The sequence below is a fragment of the Leuciscus leuciscus genome (genome assembly GCF_965113295.1).
Source record: "Leuciscus leuciscus genome assembly, chromosome: 8".
NCBI classification, from domain to species: domain Eukaryota; kingdom Metazoa; phylum Chordata; class Actinopteri; order Cypriniformes; family Leuciscidae; genus Leuciscus; species Leuciscus leuciscus.
The window spans coordinates 25,887,944-25,913,039 of NC_138732.1; the positions used below are offsets into that span (position 1 = coordinate 25,887,944).

General features: G+C 37.0%; 1 protein-coding gene across 5 annotated transcripts in view; it reads right to left on the bottom strand.

Annotated features, from left to right (window-relative positions):
- The window catches only part of enox2 (ecto-NOX disulfide-thiol exchanger 2), a 240,142-nt gene extending 215,797 nt beyond the window's left edge, over positions 1-24,345 (bottom strand). For all 5 annotated transcript variants that reach the window (XM_082177727.1, XM_082177726.1, XM_082177723.1 and 2 more), the window contains exon 1: positions 24,108-24,345. The gene's annotated coding sequence lies outside the window, so the exon portion shown is untranslated. The remainder of the gene's footprint in view (positions 1-24,107) is intronic.
- Positions 24,346-25,096: the final 751 nt, after the last annotated feature.

The window sequence follows — 25,096 nt, forward strand, 5'->3', positions numbered from 1 at the left end:
TGTTAACTTTCTCGCTCATTGTGACTAACCTATTGAACTAAGCTGAACTAAACTATTCCACTCCCACACACGTCAAAGTGGCCGGAGGAACTTTTCTCTATTTACGGATATGACCAGATACGCGCGGACAAAGAAGGATTGATGAGGCATTGACTCATTTAAATTTTGTTCATTTTGAAAAAAAACACACAAAAAAACATACAAAGTTGCATAGCGCACCTTTAAAATACATCAGTTCAAGTATGGTAAATGTTTCAATAAGGATTTGAATGTAGTCTCAGAGTCCTGAATACTACACAGATAAAACCCTAAGACCAGAAACTTGGGGAGTGTGTGAGTTCAGAGATCTCACAATTACAAGCCTCAGACACCCTAATCACTTGAATTGGTATGGTGGAAATGCAATTTTGTAAGGAAACTTGTGAAATTTGTGAGCTAGGCACTTATAAAACGAAGATTTGAAATGAGTTTTAGGCTGCTTGCTGAACAAGCTCAGTTTCACGAAAAAATTATTCACAATTTATTAGTGTGAAGCAGGGAACTCGGGGCTCAGAGTCTGCTGGGATATTACACTCATCTTTCATGAGTTACCTTCACGTTTCTCTGCGATGAACTTCCTGGAGCTTCAGTGCTGGTACATTTTATATACTACATAATCAGCCAGAGGCAGAAAAAAAAAAGTGACTTCCCTTTGAAAATAAGCACTAGAGCAAATGAATCCCAAAGTTATGTATATGTAACCCAGGAGGGGAAAGAAAATGCACACCCGTTGTGACTTGACAAACAAATTCTCCCACGTACATCCTAATTAATTAGCACCAAGGGCTGTAATGTAATGGGGTTCTATAGCCTGCTAACATATGCCATTTATTTATTGCAGCCAAAATAATGAGAAAGGCAATAATGGCCATGCTTATGGTTTCTAAGTGCATTTTAAAGAGGCTGCAGGATTTTCATTTTTATGCAAGCCTGTTAATCAAAATTGATTGGGCCTGAACAATTTATGACAGAAAATCCTGCAACTACGCAAATTTCCACATTGATCATTTACAACCAAAAAGCATCTAGCAACAGTCCTAATTACACTAGCATTAATATCAGACTGGCACTAGTTTAATGAGACAATGCTAAGGTAATACTCGTATTGTGCTAGATCTTACCAGAGCAGCTAATCTTATCCACACACCCCTGTCAAGCTACAATGTAATCACTGTTAATTTATGTCATGGATCAAACCTAAAGGTTAAACATTGATTACTGGGTGTTGATTTACAAGGAACTGCTTCACGCAGCCCTTCAATTTACCTTTAATGGGCCAGCAAGCCTGATTTATAGCAGGTTAAAAGGATTAATAAAGCCACTGGAGTTAACCATTGCATACTGTTATATAGCACATTTCATTTGATGCAGATGGAAAAGAGAAAAAAGTAAGTGCGGTAAGTTTAATAAGTCATACCGTTTTAAAATTCATTTAAGTACACAACAGAACAATACACTGATTATTCTGACTGTCAAGTAAAGCAACAATTAATTAATTATACTAAAACCATGACGAAAAATTGTCAACAAGCTTTTTTCACATGACCAAGATGACACATTGACAAGACGACAATAAGGTCATTAAACGATAATTGTGACAATTGCTGCCTTCACAATTGCTGCCTTCGGAAATGTCCTACTTTCCACTTCTGAAGTTGTGATTACGAGCTTGTTGCATTCAAGTGCTTTGTTGTCAGAAAGAACAGGAACCATGGAGGACACAAGGTTTATTCTTGCCTATTTATTGTGAAAATCTTATTAAAACCAAAATGATATTTAGCATCCCATTCATTGCCAACCATAAACATTCACCATGCTATCTAGATAGCCAGCTTGCTGACGATTCTGGTATTTCGGTCAAATACAGGCTAATTTCTCTGCATATTAACATACAACACGCTTCAAATTATTATATATATATATATGTAAATGCACTACTTTAAATGACAACAGGGCAAATCTATGGCTACATTCACCATAGATTTAATGTAGCAACGCTAACTGTAACCATGGTATTGTGGCCGTAGAAATAGTAAAATGTTTTTACATTATTAATTTGAGGGTTCAAAAGAGAGTGAAATTGAAGCACTTTTCAAGGACTTTCAAGTGCTTCACACATTTTCCAGCACTTCAAAACTCTAAATGTTATCCAATGTTAGTATTATTTTTAATGTGATGATTTATAAAAGTAAGTTTAAATATGTAGAAAAATCGAAACGTAAAAAAACAACAAAAAAAAGCACTTATTGACTTGGCCATTTCCACGCCCTAAAATATGGAAAATAGTAGTAAGTCACGAAGTCACTTTTCTTCAAATTGTGACTGAATTACACAGAAAGCAAGTAAAGAGAGCTCCTTTTATAATCATTGAAGCTGTAGGTCAGTTCAGTATGATACAATATAAGAACAAAGGTATATTTAATAGTAGGTTTTTGAATGATACTGTTGTTAATAAAAGTTAATTTCATCTGCATCTCAATTCAAGCTCAGTGCTTTACTGTCAAATTTTCAATAAACAAACATGTAATATTATTACTAACTGCACTTATTAATGCAAAACAATAGTAATTTAATAATTAAATTAATTTTACGATTAAAACCAAATCAGGTGCTGGTGCCACCATCTGTAGAACTTAGTGGCACTGGTGCTACTGCAAATGTTAGTCTGGAGCCCTGGACAAGATCAGGCAATGTAGCTGTTGTGGAAAAAACTATTAAATAATACCAATCACACTAAGACACTAAGACACTAAGAAAGGATAGTTTTCCTGTAGCTCAAACAGTAGAGCATTGGCGCTTGCAACGCCAAGGTCATGGGTTCGGTTCCCAGGGAAAGCAAGAACTGATAAGAATGTAAATGTGTACCTTGAAATGCAATGAAAGTCGCTTTGGATAAAAGCGTCTGCCAAATGCATAAATGTAAATGTAAGACTGTATAAAAAAAAAAATGCTGACAAGATTAACGCTACTATATATACACTAAACTTATTCAGTTAGTTTTGGGGTTTTTTTCACTTTAGATTAAGGTCCAGTTCTCACTATTAACTACGACTTTTGCCTCAAACTCCTAATTACTGTTCATTAATAGTTGGTAAGGTAGTTGTTTTAGGATGTAGGTACTGGGTAAGATTAAGGGATGTAGAATCTGGTCAGAATAAGGCATTAATGTGTGCTTTATAAGTACTAATACACAGCCAATATCCTAGTAAAATGCATGCTAATAAGCAACTAGTTAATAGTGAGAATTGGACCCTAAACTAAAGTGTGTTTTACATCACAAACAACAGCTGTTTTACCAGGGGTGTGTAGACTTTAGAGTACAATCTGCTGCAATGCATGCAGGCCCAGTTTGAATAATACAGGAAACTGCTGCCATAATAAAAATGGTATGACAAGAACATTCTTCCTGACCCCAGAGCATACGGCCTTTGGAAAACAGCTAAATTACTTTTTCAGGGCTTTTAACCCAAGCCATTTAATCCCACAAAGTTTAGAGAGTCATTGTAGAGAGCAGAGCAAAATGAGACGTCTCTAAATCACTGCAATCCCCCGTCCCTCAGCTCTGATCCCAGACGCTATTAGTTGGCCCCTCTGAGACAACAGCCCTAGCCGTGCGGGGATATTACGGATGACCACCACACATGCATCACAAATGAAAATACCAAAATCCAATAAATCCACACAGACGGGTGAGAGGTGAATACATTCACAACATGTCAAACAAATGGATTTGACACCAGTAAAGAGAGTCTGTGTATATATTAGAATGATTTTTCACTAAACTGACCTGTTTCCTTTGATCAAGATTGAAGATTGAAAATCAAAATATTTGAAATTGAAAATGAAAACCGTCTATCAGAGTATCAAAGGAGGATCTAATTTGATGCCACTAATAGAGGTTTAGTTGAGTGGGTTTGATAAGTGGGATACTATTTATATAAAGTAAGAAATATGGTTATTCCAGAGCACTGCAGGTCAATAAAACAAAGCATGTTATTTGAGCAATCAACTTCATCCTGTTGAGGTGGGACTACTTTTCCAAATGGATACACTTCTGGTTATATAATAATGGACATTGTCCCACACTCCTAGTAGTATGCGACCTAAATGCTGCCATCTTAGCTCATCCATGCATGGTAATGGGCACATTTTTGTGTCACCTACTACCATGTGACTTAAATTACTTCATAGAAAAATTACGACGTTGTTTCACCAAAACGTTCACAGTCCCAAAGCTTTCACAAGTGGCTAACCTGCTGAGTAGAGCATGAGCTGTGACATTTTACACTTTTAAAGGGGAAAAACTGTCAAATGCTGCTATATTTTTTTTTTTTACATGGAACATGAAAAAATAACTAATATATTTTCTATTCAACAGGTCATTGGCAGGGACGATTAAAATCGTTAAATTGTTAAATTGAATAAATCTTCACAAAGCTTCAGAAGACTTGCATATACTTTTTTTCTTTTTCAGCTTAATAGTAGTGAACAATAGTAAGATTCTTACAAAAATATATAATTTTTTGTGCAACAGAAGAAAGAAATTCATATTTCACATGAACATATCGGTGATAAAAGTCCAGTGAATGTGTAAATGAAGACAGCTGTTCTGTCTGCAGGGGCTAAAGATATCCTCCTGTCTCTCAAATAATTGCCCGGATTTGAATTTCCAGGTGTTTTGAGGAGCCCCAAGCTTTTAAAGCTTAGCTGAAAGATTAGGTTAGTTGTGGTAGTACTTTCTTTTTTGATCCACATCACGTGGCAAGATCATAAAAAGAGCAGGCAAAGAGAGGAAAACCAGGCGTTTGTCATCATAGATGCTTCATGTCACTGCATTCAGAATTCATCACCTAAATAATGGTTTGGATCCCTCAGTGACTAATATTCACATTGATTTACTGTCCATGAGAAATATTTGTTGTTTATGGGTGGGGGAGTTTGGACAGCCCCTCAATCATGTTAGGAGCAGGCTGGTAATTCAATTTTCGAACTGAAATGAACTCTGCGGGCAGGTGTTGTTATGACTTAAACCTAACAAACTTATTTTACAGTGCAATGATACACTGATATTTTATCTGTTTTAGATTATTCTTTCAAGATAAAAAAAAAAAAAAGACTCATTCAAGGATATTAATTATAGAGCAGAAAAAAAGAAACGCTCATTTAACTCATCAGTGAGCTTTGTTTAAAAAGAAATAGTAATAACAGCACCTGTCTGAATACTCACAGAAGCCCACAGAGCTTGAACTATTGCATTTGGGATTACGCATAAACAGTGCCGAACTGGAATCTTTAAACCTCAAGGCAGGGAACTTGTTGGACGTGCAGACAACTTTTCTGGTTCTCTCTCACTATGAACCACTGTTCATCCATCTAAGAACAAATAATATGCGATCAGCCTCAAACTATGGTATAGCCTCAGGTAGTCAAAATATCTTATATTCATTTGATCAAAAAATATAGTGCAAATAGTAATGTTGTGAAATATTATTACACCATTGATCAATGTTGAGAATAGTTGTGCTGCTTAATATTTTTGTGGAAACCCTGACACTTTCAGGATTCTTTGATGAATAGAAATAGAAATCTTTTGTAACATTAGAAATGTATTTCACTTGATTCATTGAATGCATTCTGGTGCTGTTTTGACTCCTTTTCACATTTTATAAAGGATCTCTGCTAGTAAAAATACCTAGCCTGACGTCGTCATACTCAGATTCTAGTAAGAATGTGAGTCTGATACTGCTCCATTGAGCTTTGATTATGGGGCGTGTTTCAACCGAACCAGGAAGGAAAATGCCTCTGCACTCAATTGGATAGACCTATAACCAATCAGAGCAACGGAGTAAGTGATGTATGTTTTTCATTCATGTTTCCGATCGACAAATGCCTTGATCGTGGATCTCTGTTCCTCTTTTAAAATGAATGCGCTGTCGATATCTTCTATAACAGACGCGATGGCGGAATCTACACATAATGTTTTATAAACAAAGTTCGAGAGGAGCACGTTCAAATAATCAATCCAATCAACTTGTCATCAAACAATGACCGTCTGGTCTACACTATCAGCATGAGAGGAAGCATATATTTATTCACTTTGTCAACTCACCTAACATTCCATGACAGTTTTCAGCATCCCTCCACTCACTCTCGGCCTGTTCTTCCACAGCCTGGAATACGGGGGGAGCACTTTAGGTTCGGGCCGAATACCGAGCCCGCCCTCTCCTCGGACAGCACGCCAAATATGCATTTATTCTATCTGACTTATTTGTAAGTGTGAACTCGTGAAATAACAATTCTCCAGCGGCAGTCATCTGTGTTGTAAACGAATTCAACCCAAGCGCTCGTTGGTGACGTGGATGATTACGTTACGTTGCTCATCTGTCCATCATCGTATAAAGCCCGCCCTGACAATTTGATTGGTCCGAACAATTTTTGTTCGGGCATAATAGCTCCTCAACGGAACGAGTCCAGACCGAACTTCCCGACCAAAAAATGTTGTGGGCGGGGCTAAGTTCGGCTGGCATCCAGGCTAAAAAATACCATCATATGTAAGCGCATTTAGCCAGCACACAGCTTTGCGTTGGATGTTCTGTAAGTTTTATCACAAAACATTAAGTGTGCTACTCAGATCAGGGTTTTGTGGGACGATCACCGGAAGCAGTATCGGCCGATACCGATAACAGATACCGATCGTGGGGTCTATTTGAAGCCTTCTTTTTATCATGTAGCATTCATTTAGGAATGCTCTGATAATCGGTTATGATTTTAAAGCTCCTGTAGTGTGAGCCAGGCATAACTTTCGCAGAGGACACAAATAGATGAATACTTCATCTATTATAATTATTTTCTTCTTTTTTTTAAGTATAAAGATTCTAAGTCAGGAGCGGTTATGCAGAAACAAATGCACTTAAAGGACATATACATATACATATAAAGGCCTATACAACAGGAAAAGACAAAAACAAGCTCCCTATCAACACAATTAAAATGTGTCCAATGACTCCAGACTATTCGACCTAATCAATCTGGAGTTTCTCTGACTCCGGTTAGCCCAGACACTAATATATGCCTGTGATTCAAATGACATTGTTAAAAATAGCAAAGGCACTCATACATTGCATCTGTCTGAACTTCTCCTTCAGGCTTTGAAAGAAAGAGTCTTTTAACGTTGCTATATTTATTCCTCTCTAGGGATTGACAACATTCACTCTCCTCACTCCCATTTCATGCAAAATATTTTTTTTACTCATGTTCAACTTTAAGAGGATCTGAAAGAGCGATATACAGACCGAAGCTTGACGCTAAACGAGAGGGACCGATTAAAGCACAATGCAGGATAAACATCTTTATCTGCACATTAACATATTTCCACAATGCCAATGCAGACAAATCAGAACGGCTGCATGCAAAAACCTCAGCACTGTTGAAGAGATTTATGCAGATTGTCATGTCACGCACACAAAGCTTATTATTTCAAATCTTGTGTAATTGCGCCTTGATAAAAACAACTTTACGACTTCTGAAACTTTATAAAGATGCCTGAATGCCTACGAGATAAATTGCACGATTCAATTTTCGACGAGGATGAACTCTAATGGATTTCATGAAGTGAATATAATGGTGCTACCTGACCGCTCAGGTTTCCCGGTGTCATGGCTTAAAGACCAGTGTGAGAGCCATCGCTCTGATGCTCAATCACGCCGCCTCTGCAATAAACAGTGGGAGGCCAATTAGAGCGTGGAGCTTTCGCTTGAGATGACAGAAGGTGATTCTCGGAGACCCTGATAAGGATTATTGTGGATAATATTATATAATGCATAAATTATCAGGCTCTCAAGTACAACTCTTGAGGGAAAAGAGATCCCTGATTAAAAAGTACAGCCTATATATGCGTTGATGAGCTGCAGTGTCCAAATATTGAATATGAAATTCAATGAATATGACACTTATGAAATATCATTATTAATGCTTGCTAAGGCAAGCTTCACTATTCGAAAGTGTATTGCTCATATGGGGTCAATGACATGACACTCCTTTTTTCCTGCATTCAGTAATTTATTCAAAAATGAATCTAAAATGCAAGTCATACATGCAGTGATTTGCATAAAACCCTTCCATGATGAGGTTTTAAATTTTTGTATTAAAATTCATTTTTAGATTGGGGGGGGAGATAAAGTCAGAAATGTCAGGGTGATACAACTGTCCCGATATCAGAATAAAAGGCCCCATTAAAAGAATGACAAAAGAACTTCAAAAAACCCTTAGTTTGGCATAGACTTTTATTTATTTATTTTTAAATTAGGTAAAATTAAGTAGGTCGATGATCATTATGATTTGGAAAAAAAGCATATCCTGTCCATCAATTAAAGTAAAACATAATAAAAGAGTAAAACAAAATAAAACAGGAAATGATGTCAGAGACGATCCTGCAGACCCTCATGACTGTGTCAAGATCAATAGATTTCTTAAAATATCAGTTAATTTCATTAAGTTCAAGGTTTAAAATGCCATGTGGTACGACTCCTCAAACTGTATAATGTTTTAATATGATTTAATAATTCACAATATGTAATAAATAAATACTGATTTAAAAGTGTAAATAAAATATGATATTACATTTTACTTGGCGGTTATACGGCGTCATTTTTTTAAAGTCATTCCATTGGACCTTTCAATAAAATTGTATAGACGTTTTTCAAAACGATATGAAAAAAATATGAATACAAAGAGAACGTTTATCAAAGTCAAAGCTTGTTCTGATGGGCAGATGAAGACCAAATAGCCCTATTGATCGCTGACATCAATTCCCATCTACATCTCTCTAGTTTTCTATCTGCCCTTGAGGGTCAACAAACTTTTGTGATGAGAGACACTACTGGCCCTTCTAGAAGATGAACAAATACAACAGCAGCCGAGACAGAAAATAAATGTCTGCTAAATGGGGCTATTGTTTCAAACATTAGAACGGTGTCTCTGCAAAGGACAGTGAGTGTGGCCCAAGGCTTTCAAAACACGTTCCACTGAGGTCAGGGTGTGATGTTTTCTAACGTCAGACACTTCAACAACAGTGAAAGCAAGAAAATGCAATATCACAGCAACTCAACAGCATCCCATAAGAACTGAGAAAGACAAATAAATGTGCTAAATAGAATTAAAACACATTACTTGGGAACTGCATTTTGCAACGGATCTGAAGTGTTATTGATCTGAACAAACTTCTATGGTTTATTTATTTATTTCCCCATAATCTGTTCACCCCCTTCCAATTTTTGTTTTTGTTGTCGTTTAATATTTCTGGAATCTGTTTTAATGGTTTAATTCAATTTAAATACTCAAAAAAATCATGTCTAATCAACTGAATTCACAAAACTTAGTGACGCGACTCTCAGAGCAGCTCTGGAGATGAAGCTTGTATTGTGTGTTCTCATATAGCTAGAGACAACACATGCTGAAAACACGGGTGTCATGTGTGCTTAAAGGACAAGTTCGGTATTTTACACTTAAAGCCCTGTTTACAGATCGTATCTGATGAAATTGAACGGTTAAGATAAAAATTTGGACACATGCTCCTGTCCCGAGAATTTGAGGTTTATTTAGCTTTTGTGGACCTGTTTTGCCAAACGCGTCACACCCGTGATTCTTCCGTTGAGAGCTTGAATAATAGACACTCCAGCCCAGTTGGTGGCGATAATGCACCTTTGCCAATTGCAAGCAAACCACGGGCATTTCATTGAATACACAGAAAAAGCAGAAGAAGAAGCGGCGGAGTAATACCGTAAAGGTGCTGCGGTCTCACAGCACGTCCTATTAAGTCAATGGAGTTGGACAAAAACTACGATAAAACCTGTTGGAATGCATCTTTTTCAGCGATTTTTGAGGGAACATATCAGTGAACACCCCTGACCACTCGGTGAGTTTCACGTCTTTGTAAACGAAAGTTTAATGTGTTTTTAGGACGGAATCTTCCAGTGCATATAGACAACCATTGTGGGGGGGGGGGGGGGGGGGGGGGAAGCGAAATAAACCTAAAATTCTCGGGACAGCAGCATGTGTCCAAATTTTTATCTTAACCGTTCTATTTCATCAGATACGATCTGTAAACAGGGCTTTAAGTGTAAAATACCGAACTTGTCCTTTAAAGGTGAACTAAGTAACTTTTTTACCTTAACCGAACAGCTTTGGAGTCATTGTAATGGTTATATTACTGATTTCGGGTTGAATGGTGGTCGTCTCGCACCCCCCTGGTGCCTGTGAGCCGCAAAACCACCCTTGCAACTTTGGGCCGGCGGGCCGCTCGCGAGGTAACGAATTGCTTTACGGCACTGCACACGTACACGCCCTCATCCATCCAGTATCCGGCTAGCTATAAGAACAAGGTAACGCTAGATATTGAGTTCTTCAAGTTTTCATAATGGCTGAACATGTAAAAAAGAAGCAGAAAGCTAGGAAATCTTTGTCAGAGGACCAAAGAAAGAGGAAACGGGAGACTGACCGAGCGTGAAGTCAGACTAGAGTTAATATTGGACCGGCTTTTTCAGAATGGAGAGAACTGAAAGAAACCGAAGCCTGCAAAACCGATGCTGACCTGGCCTTCTTGCTGTTGCACTTGTATCTTTAGAATAAACTGTGTTTAATGTTTGTATTTCTTGTAATTGTGACCTCAGGATGTTTGTTATTGTCTGTTTAGGTTTTTATTATGGTCGCTGTCTGTTACGGGCTTACTAGTACGCTACTGTAACTTAGATGTTAGCATTTTCAGTAGTAAACAAACGTGTTTGTTTTCTGTAGTGTTTTGTCCGTTCCTCTATCAGGTTTTATTTGTGTTACTGAGATCGCCTATAAATCGATATGAAATTCTTCAAATTATGCTTTAGTTTAGCTTGCCGCCTGCCTCAGAATTAGTAACGTTATATGTTGCATGTTCACAGATCTAGCATGTTAGGATGCTAGCTAGCAATACAACTTATGAAATTTCAAACCAAACGGTATGAACGAATAAATTATAGCCTTATACCATACACGTATTCTTGCAAAATAAATAAACAAACTAGGCTACGTGTTTGACTTCGTTTGGTCAATCGTTATGATGGACAACTCGGATCACCGTCAAAATTATAAAAGAATGTAACGTAACATTTATTTTGATAATGTATAATCTAAGTGTCTATAGCTATAGTTCAAACTTAAATAGAAATAAATAGCGGAATATTTCTTATAATATTGTTTTTCGCCATAATGTTACTGATTACGTTTGGCAACACTATACAAATATACACTATCTCAACATTTATATGATATTCTTCTGAGAATCATACATACTTCAGTTGACATGGCTCCGTTTGTTCGCCGGCTTCTCTGAAAACAAATGCACATGGCCTGAGCGAGATGGGAGGGGTGAGTGTTGACAACGAGTTTACGACAGTTTTCTCATAATATATATATACTCCGAAACTGTAGGGGGAGCTCGAGAGAGAAACCTGCGAGAAAACAGCCAGTCTTACTGAGCGCTGCTTTAAGTAAGTAAATAAAAACATGCAGAACATGCAAACTTCATATTTAAATCTTAAAGCAACTTATAGCGCTTTAATGTTTCACATACACAAATCCATAATGTTTCAGACACTATATCGCAGAAAATATTTATATATTTTACATTTTCGTAAACTTAAACTTCTATAAAACTTTATTTTTTTTCGTATAACTTTTTTTACTTCTATAATAATCTGCGAAGTGTCCCCTTTAAAAACACAAAACTCTGTGCTTTGATTTACTAAAGAATTAACACATTCAATTTGGAAATGTCATTTCCAGGTCTATGCTCAAAAGGTTGCACTGACAGTTAACAGGTTAAACAGTTATAACTTTGAAAATAAAAAAGTTGCTAAACTCAGTAAGACACTGGCGCTTTAGGACTAAAGTTGAAGAGCCATGACATACAAAAAACATATATATGTTGGGTCTGTACAGAATAGCTGCCTATATTGGTCAAACTGACCCACAAACATCAAACATGCACGCATGTTAATGACCCTAAATGATAAAAGTCACAAAATGTCAAGAAAAATAACATGGGTTAAAAAGTATTTCAGACAGCTTGAAAAAAGAACGGATGGCTCATTTTTACCATTTGTAGCTGACAAAATATGTTTCCGTATTGGAACAAGTGGGGAAAAGCTCATGCTAACCTTTACAGGGTAGTAAGAAACAAACCAACATAACAAAATATAACCAAGAAATGTTATTTATTTGGGTCTTCCCTTACACCATTAAAATATGTGGTCAAATTGACTTAGGAACATCACAGACGTAATAGAAATTGTGTGTATATGTCAAAACACATCAGCATGTTGAAACTTTGCATGCACGTTCATAACCTTAAATGAGAAAAAGTCACAAAATGTAAGAAAAAACAACAACATTTCAGTCAACTCAAAAATCGAAATGGTTCAAACTGACCCGCAACATAACATGAGGGTTAAATTGAAGGATGGACATAAATCATCTAAAAGATGTCCAGAATATATTTGCACATTCAATCTGACACCGAAAAAACTTCCAACTGCATAGCAATACTCACAATAATCAAACAAAACAGCCCAAAATGTTATTTTTATTATATCCTTATCAGTAGCAGACACAACTGAAAAAAAGTCCCACTTCGGCAGAGTCCTGCTGTCCTTTAACAACATTTAAAAGATCAACATTATTTTATTCAAAATAGTGCACATCTCAAACTAAGAAGAAAACCTCTCATGGCACTGCTTTCATATGGATGAGATTAAAACTGAAATCCCTTGGCTCTGACACTCACTGTATGTAATGGAAGTGATGTCGAAATCATCATTGGAGGAAAATACAGCTTTAAAAAGAGGACAGGTCTGCGGGGGAAATACTTCTTAAAGTCTACCAACCACATGTGTTCAACGTGCAAGCATGAAATGTGTCCAAGGAACTCATCACATTATTCCACCCACTAATTAGATTGTTTTGGTCTGCTTGGACATACTCTCAAACTAAGGCCAGAAACACTCTCTGCACAAGCATACAAATGCAAATGCTTGGCCAACGCATTCATGAGTGAAATCTCATCATGCATGCATAGTAATGCTAGTTACTGCATAGAGTACATTTCATGCCAAAAAAACATAAGGGTGTAACACTCATGTCAGGATTTGGTTCGATACACGATGTTGATATCACAATATTTTGAACAGAGCCAAATTAGTTAAAAATAGTAAGGTTTTTTGGTAAACAGTTAACAAAAACATTAAAATGTTCAATTTGGTATGACATCAGGGGTGGACTTGAACCTTGGACTTGGTCTTTCTCCTCCATGTGTGACCTTTCCAACGTAACGCGTGAAGTCGAGGACACGCATCCTAGAGCTATGAAGAGTCCTGGTTGTTCCAAACTTCTTCCATTAAGGATTATGGAGGCTATATGCTTCTGTGAACCTTCAATACAGAACTTTTTCGTAGTCTTCCCCAGATCGGTGTCTTGATTCAACCCTGTCTCTGAGCTCTACAGGCAGTTCCTTTGAGCTCATGGCTTGGTTTTTGCTCCGATATGCATTTTCATCTGTTAGAGTTAGACCTTTTACTGAAATGTGCCTTTCAAAAGCATAACCATTCAATTGAATTTGCCACAGGTTAACTACACTCAAAGTGTAGTAACATCTATAAGCGAAATCGGTATGCTCCTGAGCTGAATTTCAAGTGTCCCAGAAAAGGGTATGAATAGAAGCCACTGTAACAATAATAAGCAACGATAAAGTTTACAGTGGCTTCATAAATTTAATTTATAGAGTTAAAAACCTTGCTGTATTTTTGTTTAGTTAATTAATAGAAGGTACACCGCCATCCTACTCCAACGAAAGTCACCTGAACACACCTGAAGTCATAAACACGACTTCTCACTTTGTAAATACAAACTTAGGAGGACTTGAATGCACCATCAATGAAATCTCTCTAAAACTTACATTTTGGCTGAACTATCCACGATATATATTGTTACATTTTTGCATTGCAATATATTGTGCCAATATAGTTACATCCTTATTTTCTATTTTGTAATTCATCACAGCTTGTCATTTGAAATGAGTTACATATAACTAAATTGCCACTATAATCTTTTTGCCAGTAATAAAGAGCTGAAGTTTACTATCTTAGAGCAGGAGATGAAGGCTATTCAACCAGTCACAGAGAAAGACCACAGACATCAGACAGATTTTCTTGCATTGCCGTTACCTCTATTAAGAAGGTGTTTCACCTTTAACCTTCCATCAGGGGAACGACACGTCCCAGCACAACTGCATTCATTGGCATGCACCTGATTTCTTTTCTATCTTTTCAACATAACTTCCAATTTCCTCATTCTTTTTACAGATTTGCACTTTAATCGGCAGTGGCAAAGACAGACAAATGCGACAAAAAAATAAACTTTAGAAGGGGAAGAAACATTCATCAAAAAACTAGGCCAATTCGGGTCATATTTTAAAAATGTGCAATATCTAGTTTTTCTCTAAAGGAAGACGTAATGTGATATCCCAGCTCACAGCTGGGATAAATTCCTAAAACCCAACATTGCACATATCAGTTGATTTGTTTAAGAAGTCTTGATTACACATAGACATTATGCATAATTTAATCAGACCGGCAGTAAAAAAACTGAATTAATTTTCAACTCTCTGGAACAAACTGTAATGTTTCAACATTTTAGATTGCAATTTGCAATCCCCACTTTTAAACACAAATGCACAAACTAACATCTGTGAGACCTACCATTTCATAAGTATTATAGTTCATTAATAGTCCAGTGAGTAATTCTTTTCACCAATAAAAAAAAAAGCTAAATCCAGGATCATGGTCAAACAAACAGGGAAACAGCTGAATGTCCGTAGATTCCTTGTATTTAAGTCAGAGGGCCAGCCGAGTGTTTCCGCTGCAGTCTGCTCATAAATATCTCATATTAGAGATATTTGCACAAGTGTCATCTCAGTAAAACCTGTGCTTTCATTAATATTCCCTGTCGCCTAACTGACATTTACATTGCAGGACTACACTAAGATTACATTGTCATTTTAATGTTAAATCTACTCTAAAACATTTCAATATGTCAAAGAACACCTCTTCATTTTCGTCTTAGCAGCACAACCAGTGATAGAGGGAATCTCACAAAACCTGTCAAGAACATTTGCAGCTTAGATTTAACCCCAAAATTCTTCAAGGGACTGTGCAGGCTTGGCCACGTGCACCGTATGGAAGACGGGCGGATCCCCAAGGACATCCTCTATGGTGAACTCATCCGGCAAAAGATCCCAAGGTCGCCCCCAGCTGAGATATAAAGATGTCTGCAAGTGCGACATGAAAGCCCTGGACATCAACACAGAGATCTGGGAGGACACTGCAGCTAACCGTAGCAGCTGGCGGTGCCTGCTCAAGAAACAGCTAAATACAGGTGAGGAGAAGATCTTGAAACTAGCAGAAGAGAGGAGAGCCAGGCGGTAGGCACGCGCACACGGACAGCCACCCACGACCAACTACATCTCCAGAGACTGACTGTCACTCCCGCATCGGTCTCACCAGCCACCAACGATGCTGTTTTAGTCGCAACACCACAAACTCTAAGGGCGCAACATCCATGGTCGACATACGACCGAAGGAGGCCTACTAATACTATATCCATTCAAGCACAAATAGACACAGAAGACAACAACGTATGGTTTAAAATGTAATGTTTAAACTGAAAGGACCTAAAACACGTCCAAATGATAAACTTTCACTCTACGATGATTAAACATTTTTAAACAATACGAGAATCACTTGCGTTTCGAACCGTGGTGCCTGGTCTGTACAGGTCAACTACGATCCCTATACTTGACATCGCACATCCTGCAATGTGACTTGTTGATTCGCACGTTGCAATATCGATGACGATATATTGGGGTGATATAAATAGGGCTGCACGATTATGACAAAAATCATGATTGTCGATTATTCCCCTGAAATTGTAATTGCGATCATCACAATTTGCATTGAATGATGTTTTTAATAGCTTTATACCATTGACTGAAGCAACTCCATGCCATATTATATATACAAATAAAAAAACAAGCTGAAAACACTTCCTGAAAAACATTGGTTAGGTTTCTTCATTAAATAAAAAAGTACAAAATATGTATGGTATAATAATAGGAGCTTTTGCACCGGGTAGTTCTAGTTCTATGTTCCCGGTGGCCGTTTTCCTGGTTGCATTCGCACCGCCAGTAGGAACTATGAAGTGACGTAATCCGTGCTTGTTGTTGGGACTTTTATTTTGACAGCGCGGCAGACTTTTGTTTTGACTCCTATTAGCTGTTTTTATTTTATTTATTTGGTTATATAACTGTTATACAAAGTAGACAGTATAAGAAAAAGTATTAGCGTTTGCTGTGTAGTTGATGCCCAATTTCATAGCTGAGCAGAAATACATCATCATGTTTACCTTGGGCCCCTCCAAATTGCATTGGATTTTCTCTTTAGCGTAAAGGTTGAGAGGTCCATCTATCACTGTTTTTCCATGTTTGAGGAGTTAGTTTGTGGAGTAAATATAGGCTACAGTATAGGCCATGTACAAAAATGGCGGCTGGTGTTTCGAATGTGTTCGACCAATCAACGTACACCTACGTCACTGCTGGGTTCTCTGAAGTAGTCGTGATTCGCCTCTCACAACGTAACATGCTCTAAACACATCTCTTAAGCACACAGAATAACAGGCTTGTTTGAGATGAGCAAAATCTGCGCAGAACCGATCATCGCGAGATGCATGGTGGTTAGAAATGTGTCCGAGTGAGGTCCGACTTGCTCTGATGTCATGCTGACACATGTCAAAAAACTCTTGCGACGGTGAGGCGGACTTGTTGGATTGTGCAGTCGGGCGCAGTTGCTCTCCACCGACTGCGCTGATCAAAAGCATGATGGGAAACTACTTGCTGACGACAGAGCTTAATGCTCATTGGTTTAAACAACCGTGATGTATTGTTCTCTTTTAAAATGTTTGATTTTATAACTTTGATATCATGTTTTTGTGTATAAATGATGTGTGAATATTCCCAAATTCTCTGACAATGCGATCTCTATGGGTTATGTGATTGTTATCATATTTATACAAAAAATACATAAAAACATGTCTGTGATTAAAGTAAAAATGATTGACTTTACAATGGAAATAAATACTTTTGGTGTCTTGTTAATTATATTTATTTTTTATATAAAAGCAGCAGAACTTAAATCCATTTTATCAGCAATATAACGCATGAGTGTGAATCCCACGATCATCGGTTTCCGATCCACTGCGAGAAGAGAGATCTGTCCGTTTTTTCCCTCCTCCCCTCACTGCAGCCGCCTACTCTGGCCTACATCTCAGTCGAGGTGAGGCACATCTCAAACAAGCCTAATGTAAGTGGACTTATTTTTGCAATCGTGGCTTTGAGCGATTACGTAAAATAAGACACCCGTAAGCGTAATCGCGATTAGAAATGTGATTAATTGTGCAGCCTTAAACCCTAATGTAGGTCTTTGACGGTTGTGCCACATCTCGCTGCTTTTTCAGCATCTCATGCATGATCACTGTTTTTAAGATGCTGTGTCAAGTAATAAAAAAAAAAAAATCTACTTTTAAAAATGCATCAAAAAATGGTGATCTTTATTGTGGATTGTGAAGATAAAATCTTATTTACTTATTTCTTGTTGCATAAAAGCAATATCACACTCAAATCGTGCTGCTGTACTGAATATCAGCACAGCTGTGATAAAGCCAAATTAATAATCTAATGAATCCAAATAAAGGCATTAAACTGCATTGCTCTATGATCTTCACAACTGCCGCTGTCAACTTCAATTACCAGTAAACCAGTTCTACTAAACACTTACTTACTTTGTGAAATGTCAGTTGTTGTTTTTTTGCATAAGCTTTATTCCTGTTACTTAGCAGCAGGTTCATGTCTTCTCTCCATCTGACAATTATTTTGAGACTCTTCTAAGTTCTTTTTCAGGCATGCAAGCTGATTTAGACTTGCTTTTCTTGAGTTTCTGTAACTACCTGCATTCGATATTTTCTGCTATATTTGTCTGAATTCTGTATGTGATTTACTCTGGTAATCATACTTGAAATGAATGGTCATTCATTTAAAAAAAAACATGACAGGCTGTGCCATCTTCCTTACAATAAATGCCACTTTCTTCAATCCTTCTATGGCTTAAAATGTCCAAATAATTTTTGGGGCCACTTAATTTTACTTATCTGAATTCAAATAAATATTATTAGACTAAATATGTCAATCTCACCTCGAAATCATTGTTTAATTTTAAATTTGTACAATGGAAAATAATTTTTCATTGTTTTGGAATCTAAATAAATGCATGCTTTCATGCTGCCATCGAGGCCCCGAAAATATCTTGACAACTCATTAGTGATTCCATCCAGCAATCAAGTCTATTCTGTCTTAAAATGTTAAATTAAGCTGTCAAAAATTCTTCCATATGTAAGGGCTTCTTCGGTGAAATGAGGAACGGCAAATTCATTGTATGAATTTGTCAGTGACAGGAGGCTTTTAGTATTAAGCGCACACACACACACACACACACACACACACCTTCCACTCAATGACCAACCATGGTTCATTGATTACCTTATCAGAGGAATGTCAAAAAGGAAAAGCTCGCTCATTTCTATTTCTGTGTGGAGAGAGAGAAGTGAGTTGTGTGACAGAGTATTTCTGCTTGAAAGAATATTCAAATTACACCTGCTATCTCTCAACAACGCAATACAACATAAACCAACAAAACAAATATAAAAGCCACACAAGAGCTAATGGACGCTCTGCCCTTGACTAACCAGTGCATCCTTCATGCTCGAACCTTTGAGCTGTGAATGACCTCCATTAAGAGACGAGCATGTGTGCGTTTAGTGGGTTATGATGAGAAATGTACCTTTTTTTTTTTCTTCATCCAGCCTTCTGCCAGATTCAAGGTGCAAAGATTACTGGATCCTGCACTCAGTCCATATTTTGCTGCCTGTAGAGAAGTTGTTGCTCTGAATCATATTGCCGTCTTTGAATGTAAACACTTGAATAGTCCTTATAAGCTGGTAAATGTGAAATAAATCCCTTTATGTGACTGGTATCCAAACCCTCTCACCATTAAACATCTCTTTGAATGCTATAAGGCAGGATAAAATGATACACAAAGATATATTTAAAAGCCCACAGTAATTTCCTCTTGAACAGCCGAGTATCAAACAAGCATGAGGAAATAAACACATTCACTGCTGATCCCCTATTTCCTTTAGTCAAAGACTAGGCAGGATCTAAGGCAGGATTTAGTCTAAGTCCTCGCTGCACAGAGTAAGCAGCAGTGTTAAGAACAGCAAATTCAGGTCTACAAGAACAGACTGTACAGTGCAACAAAAATGAGACCCAAAGACAGACTGCTCGCTCTACACTTCCAGAGCATCAGCAGGAGGAATACAATGTCTTCAACACGACTGATAAACCTTATATGAGGTGTCGCCTGAGCGGCTTAGTATTTGTGTGGAAGGGCACAAATCCTTCTCAGACCAGGAACATGAAACATGAAGGACAAAAAAAAGATGATAAAACAAAAGAAATATTTGTGCCTTAGAAACTGGGAATGAATAGTAATAATGCAAAAATGCCACTTTCTATGCAATAACAATGCATTAAGCTTTCAAGCTTCGGAAAGGATGCAGATGTATCAAAAAAGCGGTTTATATTACTTGTGAACTAAAAAACGTGTCTTCTGAATTCATGCGATTATGTGCGAAACAGACCGAAATTGTCATTACTGATAGCTTTCAGTGAGTTAGTCAAACCTGATAACCATTCTGATTGGCCAACCAATCACTCAAAATGGGTTTGTGAACCATTAAAAAGGTCTGACTCCAAAGAAAGACTTGTTCATTAATCAAACATAACGTATTCGGTCATAAATGTGTGCTCAAGACTCAAGATTAACATGAATTACTAGTTATGCACCAAACTTTCAACAACCACACATATTCTGCCAAACTTGTTTTGGAGCCTGGAGGGCCAAAGACATTGACCAAAACAGTGATGTTTCATTAGTGCTTCTCTGATGATGCATTAGACCGTGTCAGGCTGTCAGCGTCTATTTTGTGCACACAACGTGGATAAGCTTCAACAGGTAAAAAATATCAGCAGTGTGGACGCACTTCACAGTGACCAAAAAGGATATTAGAGTATAGGGCTCAGTATCGTTAAACGAAAGCTAAACTTTAGCTAAAGGTTCCTGTTTTAATTTTTCTGGATGGTTAAATTAAATTGTATTAATCAAAAAGCATGTGTAATTAATTGCAATCATGAAACTTGTTCAATTTAACAGCAATTTATTAACAGTTTAACAAAAATTACATTATTAATGTTTTTTCTATTTTCTATTTTATTTTTACCCAGTTCTGTGCTTTCCGTTTTAGTCTATATTCCATTTTAATGATTTATCAAAAACATATCTAATTAATTGAATTCATAAAAACAACTTAATGTATTCATCTTTATACAATAATAGGGTCCTATGAAGTTATAATTTTTTTTAGAAATTCTGTGTATTAAAAAAAAAAATTGGTAATCAAATGAAGGCATAAAACATTAATTTATCGTTTATTCAAATAAAAAAAATTTGGCAAACAAGTGATGCACAACAGAGCTTTACTATTAAAATGATATCATGGAAGATTTTTTAAAATAATAATTGTATTAGTAGTAGTAGCAGTATTACATTAAGATGTACATTATACTGTACAAGACAAAACATTTTATATATATATATATTTTTTTTTTATAATCTTGGCATAAGTTATTTCTTGTGATCTTAGTTGCGATCATGGGAATTTGAAAACGCACCCTTTTTGTTCTGCAGAGACCTGAACTTGCAACTGTTACCGCCGATGTTCACGCGGTGTAACAGTTTGCGATTTCCTGCATTGCGTTAAAAAATAAATAAAAGCATTCTGTGTAGAATGTAGTGCCTATATAGTGTAACTCTCCATATAGTGTTGTAAATGTGTGAATAAATGACTTTAGCCGCTTTAGTCCCTTTTACAGCGTAGGGGGGCGAGACACTTCAGACTCTAGAGAGTATTTGATTGGACAGAAAATCTGATGAAAAGCTGAAGTGCATAATGATATCATCAAAACAGTCCATCCATACTGGTGCTAGAGAGACCGTATCTTCAAAATGCAAATACCTTCTAAGGGTGTGTTCACACTTGGCATGTTTGGTTCAATTAAAATGAACCCTGTTGCGGTTGCTCTGTTAGAGCAGTTCATTTCCAAACCCTGGTGCGCACCAAACAAGCGGAGCAATATCACTGAAAAGATGTTGTGATGTCACAGGATGCGATCCTGAAAAAAGGACACGATGTCACAAGATGCGACCCTAAAAAGGACAGAATGCTCAAGCATGCCTATTTTTTCTCATCATAGTGATGAGATGTTGCCCATCACAGTTCAGTTCAGGCATCAGAACAGAAGATCTTCGTTTATGTGCGTGACGGAGGGATTCCTGCCGCTGTTCCTTTACACATTCTTATAAGCTCTTCACGAGTTCTCAGCTGGTCAAAACACTATCATATATGTAGGCTATACGCACTACGAGCACATTTATCCCAGCACACAGCATCGTTTTGGACGTTCGGAAAGTTCTGTCTCGAAATATACGTCATAAAAACAGACCGATAATGTCGTGAATGAATCCATATGCCTTTAGGTTCGATATCTTTAGGTTCTGTGTTAAAATGGCAGCCTAAATGCTTAGCGGATCAGAACAAATTTTTTTTTTTTTTGGTCCGGACCAAACAACTGGAACTACAAATCTGAACACAACCTAAATGCGAATTTTGTCATCGTCATGGAGCACACTTACTTATAGATAACCATAAGACTAGCAAATTCATACAAACGGGCAAAAAACTTCAGTTTTGATTTCAGAGGGACTTTCATTTTCAGTCTGTTAATCACAAGAAATTATTGTAAGGTTTTAGAAGACTTTGAATATAGTGCACAGGTTATTGGAGTCCACATTTATGATACTTTTGTGATGCTTTTCCATCTTTTTTTAAACTTGAAACGGCACAACAAGTGCACTACTTAAAGTTTCAAAATTATAAATGTCTAGATGTCTATCCCTTTAAACAGAAAGAAAAATAACTGGATGAAAGAATGACCAAAAGGCACTCCTAAATCGATATTTTTTCTGCAACGGAGAGATCACACTCAATGAACAACACTGAAATTACCTCTCTGCTTGCAAGGAGCCACTTACATTTGTGCATCTAAACAACCCAAACTTTGATAAGTTTACAAGTAAACAGCAGCTCATCAGCTTATTGACAACAAGCCCTATAGATGTCATCCACTGATACCAGCCAGCGGTTGTGCACATCTCGTGTTGCTAGGATACAAAGCTTTTCATGTGAATCACTACCGATATGTGATTGGTGTAGTCCTGAAACTCGCACGCTTTGCGCTATTCCACACGGTCCGCACTCTAAAAATACTTCAAATATACAATATAGGAGCAGAGCACAGAGAAATACAAGACAGGGATCAATTAAATCATTACTCTACCAAGAGCCCATTTCTACAAGCACACCTGGTGTGAATATTTAGATGATCATAAAGCTTATTTAACAACAGTTTAAATGCATCGCATCACTTTGCTGTAAACATTCAACCAAACATTGAAGTGTTTCTCTGTCAGCAGTCATGCAGCACAATTCAACTAATCATTTATAATTACTTTCTAATGCTCAGCTTGACTGTCAACAAGCAGTAAGGCTAAATCAAGGTAATTAATTAACAAATATGACAAATATGAAGCAAGGCTGTAATTTTGATATGGATGTGCTATAATAATTCAGCTTAGTTTAAACTGGTCTAGAAAACTCTGCTACATTAATGTGAAACCTGGCAGTTTAGGTAATGATACATTTCTCCATTAAACTGTTTCTAAATACAGAAACTACATTTTTAAAAATTATAACTGAGAAGAGCAAAACCCATAATGTCAGCACAAAAAAAGGAATAGGAATTAATGATTCAAGTTTAGTATTTTTTACACCATCTCATGCATGTTAAATGTTCTAATAATCACAGGTACCAATAAAGATGTTTATTGCACGTCTGCTAGTTCAGTTCAATTTTAATTAATTAAAACAAAGTCATGTACACACACACACAAATGAATCATATATATATATATATATATATATATATATATATATATATATATATATATATATATATATATATAGTAACTCTTGGTAAAATAATAAGTGTTTTAATAAATAAAAAAATCTATTTCCGTCTACATCCGTGTGTGTTGATCTGTAACATGAAGCTATTCGCTCACTAATCGGTTCTCAACTCATGACGAGTCAAACACCTGTCTCGGTTACTGAACGAATCAATCATGACCGAGTCGTTTTCATTTAAAAGATCCGACTCAAATGAACAATTCGTTTCTCGAATCGGACATCGCTACTCATCAATCAGACAGACTGCTGTTTACTGATGACGCAACAGCCAAAACTGTGTAGCATGACACACTGTTATCATTTATGTTTACACCAAAATATAATAATTACTACAATTATTGTTACTTCTCTGTAATCATTATGAATAAGTGATCTCCTTTACACAGTTTTATGTCTGTCATTTTTAGTAACAGTGCCGATTAACACGGAACACTAACTAATGAATGTTTCTAAGAGAACGACTAAACTCCCTAAAAACATTAAGACTCTGTCCAAATGACCTGCATACAAGTAAAATAAGTCCTGTGCATCTTGCTTAGACTACCTTGCATTAGTTTCATTATAGATGACAACACGAGACATGTTAAAAGTGTTTAAAAGCGCAGTGCGGCGCGTGCAGTGATGCGCGCGCTCTTGAACGCAGTGTCGTTGCGGTTGAAATAACATGTAAAAGCATAAACTAATGTAATGCAAGAGAATGATCTGCATGGACATAAGTTTAAACACGCGCTCACCTCAGATTAAGAGAGGAAGTGTCCAACCCTGCCGCCGCGAACATAAACACGGTCCCGAGCTGGCGACTATCTCCGGTCCCCGTCTGGCGAACTATGCTGGGTTTGTCCCGGTATATGGTGACGTTCCGGTGCATGCAGCACTGCTGGATATATGCTGGGTTCCAGTCGGTAACCAGAAGAGCCAGTGAGCAGCATCGGTGCTGTCAGACTCGGAGGTAAACACTAGGCATTATGGGAATCTGGAGGAGCAACGTGCTTTGTGCACGCGGGGTAGAACACAGCGACATCTACAGGGTGCAATAATATTGTTTCATATGGACACAAACAAAAAGTATCTTGGCACTTGTTACTATGGTAATAATGCCACGGTGTAGAGTGCCCGGGTGTTTCTGCAACTACGGGCACTTTTAAGTCCCAGTAGTACATTTTTAGATTTATGTTCAAATTTGTCATCTGATTCTTCATAAATATAAACGGTGTCATTACACACCTTAAAAAAAAAAAGAAAAAAAAAAGAATGAATAATATGATTTAGTGAAAAATTATGAAGTATGTATAGGTCCAAACACCATTTTTGCTCCTGTCCAACAACTGTGATCTCAATGCTGAAATATGAAGGTCAAATTTGATAATTATTTTACAAGTTGACTTTTAAATTTTAAATGAATTAGTTTCACATAAATATTACTTAACATCATCTTAAAGTTCTTTTTTTGTTGTTGTTGTTGTTTTATTTAATGATACTCATATGATTTTTATTTTATTTTTCGGTCCTTACCGCAACACTGAAAAATACTTTTAATATGACATTTGTTTAAAGCCAAACAAATCTAGTTTCTAAGGAAACAGAAATGAGCATGTGAGCTCAAGGCTGGCAGATTGGGCCACCCCCATTAGGTCACTCACAATATCCAGAAAAATAAGATAAAGATAATCTTTTCTTCTGAAGTATTTATTGTGGAGTGGACCATTCAGCTTAGTAATTGTTT